Source organism: Alligator sinensis, unplaced genomic scaffold (genome assembly GCF_000455745.1).
Source record: "Alligator sinensis unplaced genomic scaffold, ASM45574v1 scaffold758_1, whole genome shotgun sequence".
In the NCBI taxonomy this organism is placed as follows: domain Eukaryota; kingdom Metazoa; phylum Chordata; order Crocodylia; family Alligatoridae; genus Alligator; species Alligator sinensis.
In genome coordinates this window covers 335817-342121 of record NW_005842457.1, presented here as the reverse complement: position 1 = coordinate 342121, position 6305 = coordinate 335817, and the positions used below count along the sequence as shown (strand labels likewise).

General features: G+C 42.8%; 1 non-coding gene across 1 annotated transcript; it reads left to right on the top strand.

Moving 5' to 3' along the window:
• Positions 1-305: 305 nt before the first annotated feature.
• Positions 306-376, top strand: TRNAR-CCU. Its single transcript has one exon. It is a non-coding gene; the product is annotated as a tRNA-Arg (tRNA).
• The last annotated feature ends 5929 nt before the right edge of the window (positions 377-6305 follow it).

The following is a 6305-nucleotide window of genomic DNA, read 5'->3' as shown; positions in this document are numbered from 1 at the left end:
TGAAACCATTCTACTAGGTGCCATGGTATAATTAAATAGTCATTAAACCGGATACTGTACATGGAAGGAAAGACTGAGCATCATTGTACAGCCTACTGGTTAATGTACCAACTTGGGAGATCACAGGTTCATAGGGAAGTAGGACTGGAAGGGACCTTATGAGATCATATAGGCCATCTCTCTGTTCGTCAGGATTGTCCCTGACTAAACTCTCCCAGCCAAGTGCCTATATAACTTATACCTGAACATTTCCAAGGATGGTGTGTTGAAGCATTGATGGTGCAGTAAAACATTATTAAACAGAAGCATTGGTGGTTCAGTGGTAGAATTCTTATTTCCTATGCAGGAGACCTGGGTTCAATTCCCAGCCAATGCAGATATCTTTGGTTCTTAGCTGGGCATAAGAGAAAAAGGAGCCTATTAACTTGGTGCGAAGGCACTTTGGTGGACTGGTATCTGTTTTGGTGTTTAAGTCAGTGGGCCTGGATGAGCTTTGTCTAAGGGTACTGAAGGAACTGACTGGTGTCATAACTGAACTGCTGGCATGGCTATTTAAGGGCTTATGATGCTTGGGCCAGGTCCCAGAGGACTGGAAAAGGGCCAGTGTGGTTCATATTCTCAAGAATGGGAGGAAGGAGGCTCCAAGTAATTATAGGCCAGTCAGTCTCACCTTTATCCTTGGAAAAGTCTTTGAAAAGATTATTAAAAATCATATCTGCGTGAGTCCAGCAGGAAAAATAATGCAGCAGGACAGCCAGCATGGATTCATAGCAGGCAGATCATGCCTGACTAATCTGGTTTTGTTTTATGACCAGATCTCAAAATGCTTGGACACAGGAGTAGAGGTGGATGTCATTTTCTTGGATTTTAGGAAGGCCTTTGATACCGAATCTCATCCCATTCTCATAAATAAATTAAGAGACTGTGACTTAAAGGCTTACATGGTCCAGTGGGTGGAAAATTGGCTTGGGGGTCGCACTCAGAGAGTGGTAGTAGACAGACTGATATCGACCTGGAAGGATGTGGGTAGTGGGATCCCTCAGGGCTTGGTCCTTGGACCTGTACTCTTCAATGTCTTCATCAGTGACTTGGATGTGGGCGTGTAGTGTACTCTGTCCAAATTTGCGGATGATACTAAATTGTGGAGGGAAGTGAACACTCCAGAAGGAACAACTGTAGGCAGACCTGGACAGGTTAGAAAAGTTGGCAAAACACAAATAGGAGGCAGTTCAACAAGGACAAGTGTAGAGTGCTGCACCTAGGGCGTAAAAATTTCCAGCACAACTACTGGCTGGGAAATGACCCTCTTAGCAGCACAGAAGCAGAAAGGGATCTCAGAGTCATAGAGGACTCCGAGATGAACATGAGTCACCAGTGTGATGAAATCATCAGCAAAGCTAATTGCACTTCATCATGCATCAGCAGATGCATGCCAAATAGAACCAAGGAGGTCATACTTCCCCTCTATGCGGCACTGGTCAGACCACAGTTGAAGTACTGTGTCCAGCTCTGGGCGCCGTACTTTAAGAAAGATGTGGATAACTTGAGAGGGTCCAGAGGAGAGCCACTCGTATGGTTAAGGGTTTACATGCCAAGCCCTATGAGGAGAGACTAAGGGACCTTGGACCTCTTCAGCCTCCACAAGAGAAGGCTGAAAAGTTATCGTGGCTGCCTACAAATTCATTAGGGGAACGCAGCAAGGAACCGGAGATGCTCTGTTCACCAGGGCACCTCTTGGGGAAACAAGGAGCAATGGTCACAAACTGACAGAGCAGATTCAGGCTAGACACCAGGAAAAACTTCTTCATGATAAGGGTGGCCAAAACTTGGAATGGGCTTCCAAGGGAGGTGGTGCTCTACCTTACCTTGGGGATCTTTAAGAGAAGGCTGGACAGGCATTTGGCTTGGGTCATCACTCTTTCCTGCCCAGGGCAGGGAACTCAGACTCGATGATCTGTTGAGGTCCCTTCTGACCCGAGCAACTATGAAACTATGAATCTATTTCACAACCTCCCTAGGTAGCCTGTTCCAGTGCTTGATCACATTCACTGAGAGACAGTGGGCGTGTCTACACATGATGCTACATTGCCATAGCACTGCACTATGGTGATGTAGCATTGGCAGGCACAAACTGTGACACCACAGCTACCTTACTGTAGCAATGCGCTCCCTCATTATAGCATGTTGCTACAGAGACATAGGGACTAAAAATAACCATGTGCTGCCAGCACAGCACAGTATGGCTTGTTACTGCGCCATTATTTAGTACTTCCAAAAAGAAGTACTAAATGATGGCGCAATCACAAAGGGACTATAGGGACATGTGTAGGCACACCCAGTTTTTCCTAACATGCATATGGGTTCCAGTTCTTGCTGAAATGGATATTCATGTAAAACAGTGAAGTAAATCCAAAATAATGCTCAGGCCCATAAGTCATGAAGAGAGGGAATCCTCCTCATGCTGTCTGTAGTTAGGCCACCAATATCTATTGAACCATGGGACTTAGGCCTCAACTCTCCCTTTATTATTTCCTACTGGTTAGTTTGTCGTTCAGTGTGCTATAGGGATTCTGCTAGGTGACAATATTGCCTGGGTCCCAGACACTGGTGTATGCTATATTGAGTGTGGACACAAATGAAAAAGATACCTGGATCTGGAACAAACAAGAATTCAGTTATCCAAATGTAACTGCTGCATCAGATGCTCATTAACTTGTGGCAGAGCAGGTAATTCTGTGTTTGCACTGAACAAAAAGCTCTCTGAGGTTGTTGTACATATCTGACACCTACCACCAGTGTATTTTGCACTACTGTAGTTTTTACAGATTTGTTTCCCCTTGGGGTAACTCTACACTGGATTCTAGTAAGGTCTCTATAAGATATGAAAATAAAGGCACAATGGGATATGATGTGTGATCCCTACAGTTGTGCTTCCTGCCATGCCACACATGCACTGGCAAGCTCCTGCAGCTGGGAGCCCCAGTCAGCCTGGCCAAACGTTCAGTTAATGTGTAGCATGAACTGAACTAATGTAGCTAATGTTAAGGTAGAGTGTAATAATAGTAAAATATAACCATGTTAGTCTTGTCCTGTAAGCAACTTGAAAACTCCATTTTGTATCCTTCTGCTTGACATAAGTGAATGAACTCTGCGTGGCTTTTATGTATGACTGTGTGTAAAAAAGGTGAATGATAAGAGAATGGCATAGAGACAGGAGAAAAAAAAATTAACTTTATGTAAGCAACAAGGCATCAAATGTAAGTTATCAGTCAGTAAACTAATTAATGAATGGCTGAAGAATCCCTTTGAAACTCAAGGGCACAAAGAAAATAACAGAAGAAGAAATTCTGCCAGATGGGCAATAAGAATACTCCAAGGCTAAGATAAGTTGAAGACAAAAGAAGAACAACCGCAAAAACAGAAGCTGGGTATGAAAAAACCCCAAAGCACTGAAACAAAGGATGCCAATCCCTATAAAAGAACACTTTGAAAATGCCAAGTTGGGTGAGTCCCTTTCTCTACTGCTGTTTCATCGGAGCACAGATGCATCTGTTCACCCGCTCCAGCTCTTATCTTTAAATCTGCTATCTTCAAATCATCATCATCCACTTAATAAGCCTGGGTTGGCCACCCTGGGCTGATATTGAGCAACTATTGCTGGTAACTATATCTGGTGTATGTGTGGATGAAATGGTTGTTTTGTTTATGTGTATGCCTCTGTGTAATGATGTGTATGATGATTTGTGTGTGTTTGTATGAATGGTGTGTCTGAACCTCTATTTCTAACTCATGTAATCAATAAACGCAGCACCTTGCCTTATCACCCTTTATAAAGTTTCGCTCGTGATTTGAGCAATTGGCAATTTGTGTAACAAATGGTGTGAGAGGAACCAGACACAGAGTTATTACACATTTTTTGTGTAATAACTTTGTGGCTTATTCCCTGTTTTATCATGCCATTAATTTCATTAATGTGGGGCTGGGTAACAACTCAAGACATGATTAACTGGTCAATCATATTTTCAGTGTAATGGGTGCCAGGGGCCTAAGTTACATTTGTGTGGGGCTATGCATAATGTTTGCATGCTTTTTTTTTTAAACAGTAGTGTAAAGTTGGGTTAAACAGGTATAAATGTTTTGTGCCCCCAGAAGTACCTTAGGTCTTTTGAGGGTCCAGTCCTTAGTATTTGAGAAATGGTCCACCTTGGTGGTTTTTTTCCCCTCTTGCAGCTAATAAAACTTGCATTTGTTCTGAACCTCTTTATTAAGGTTCCCTGTTCATATGGTGTAGTGATTGGGTATCTCCCCCTCCCCCACCTCATTTGTTGGGTCAAGATCCAATTCCGTGAAAACCTGATTTCATTCTAACTATTGTTGTCACTTCTGGGGATGGCTAGGAAGGGGTATGCCCTGCAATGCTACCCAAATTCAAGTGAAACCCCTTCAGAACAAAGGTCTGGGGACGAGTGAACAGAAAGGTTGTGCAATCAAGGTGGACAGAGCAGTTGTTCTGCATGAGTGTCCATGAATACTCTGCTAGGATATGTACCCAGCTTCAGTGAAGGTGCTGCCTCTGGTTCTCAGTGAGGTTCCTGCTCTCAGTTTCTAACTCAGTAAATAATGTATAACACAAAGGAAACAATTCCTATATGGCTCTGACTCTCAGATGAAAATTATTCTCTCATCACTTCATGAACAGATGCACCCCCTCCCCCCATATGCTATTCTGTGAAGGAAAGAAGACCTTGAAGCAAAGGCATTAAGGGGATAAATATTGCATACTGTTGTACACGGCATGAACCTTCAGAAAGGGGACTGTGTAAATGTTTGACGTGACTCCCCGCCTTGCCTATAAAAAATAATGAGGATGACAATGATGAAGACCTCTTGGAATGACCTGCAAAGCTGAGCTGAGTCTTTCTTTTGTTTTATTAAGAACATGAAATGTTAATCACACTCTAAAACCAAGACATTTTCCTTCTGTCAGAGCGTGCATGTAGAAAAGATGGTACCTGTCTGAATGACAATTCTTGAGGCCATATTCAGCTTCACTATATGACTGGTCTGTGTGACTGGACTGCCAGGGTCATTAACAGTCGTAAAGAATTGTGGGCAGGCATCAGACAGAAATTAGGGAAGTCCTGGTGATTTAGGACATCGTGCGTTCGAGGGAATAGTTTGCATACAGTCCGTCTGTAGAACCTTCCCATTTGACTTACATTAAGTTAGTACACAGTGTCTCCAGCCAATGAGCAGTGTAATATAGGAATACTTTCGCTAGCTTTAGACAAATTGGCTTAGGGACTGAAAACAGTCTACTGCAATAATACAGGGCTCTGTGAGGGCCAGTTTGCTTTGCCCTGTGCTGCCATCCCTAGAGTTGAGGGTGGACGTAACCAGAGTGCTGTGCTTTTTCTGCTGAATAATACAAGGAGTTTGCTTTTTTTTTTTTGAGGCATGAATTGCTCATAGATTCAACAGGCAACATTTATATTAGTTTTCTCATATGTGTGTATGGAGATACAGATTTTCTTTTCAATGTTCTACTTGGCTTTAAATCTTGTCCACACTGCTATTGCAGTCATTCACTCACTGCATTTTATGCCCATACATATGTACATTTGTACCATGTGCTTTTGCTCACTGTGACTGAGTATCCTGCCTAAATGACTTCCTTATTGCTGCTTTACTTCTGTACAGCCACTCTGCTGTGGATTCACATTGCATCTGGGTCCCTGGCATAGTGTTTAAGAATGTCTCTGGGGCCAACAACAGGGTTTGTAAACAAGAACTTTAGTACTAAAAACAAGGGTTTGTTGCCTGAGTTAAAAGATTATTTTTAGCAGCTGTGAGCTATAGTAGACCCCCTAACTCATATGTGATACAAGTCACTACAGGAGGATATACCCCTAAATTTGGTTCTATATGTACACCATATTCTGTGTCTGTTTCTTACTGTTTTCCTGCCATGCTTTGAGTGTAGGTTGTATCATGTCCCCCTTACAGGCTGCACATTGCATTCATATGCACACCCTGCTGTCTGTAACCCCCTCTATCTAAGATACTTTTATGGTCTCTGTTGCAACTGTATCAAAGGTTGTCCAGCTATTTAATCTAACTGTGCTCCCAAGACTTTTCTGACCTATGGAAGCATATCTACTTACATTTCATAGAAGGGGAACTGAGGTGCACAGAGATTAAGGGTTAAATTTGATCTTGCTGCTAAAATATGACTGACTTGGTTTCTGCTTTCTCCAGGCTTATGCGACCAGGCACTGGGGTTTCTGCTATTTCACTTGAAGCTG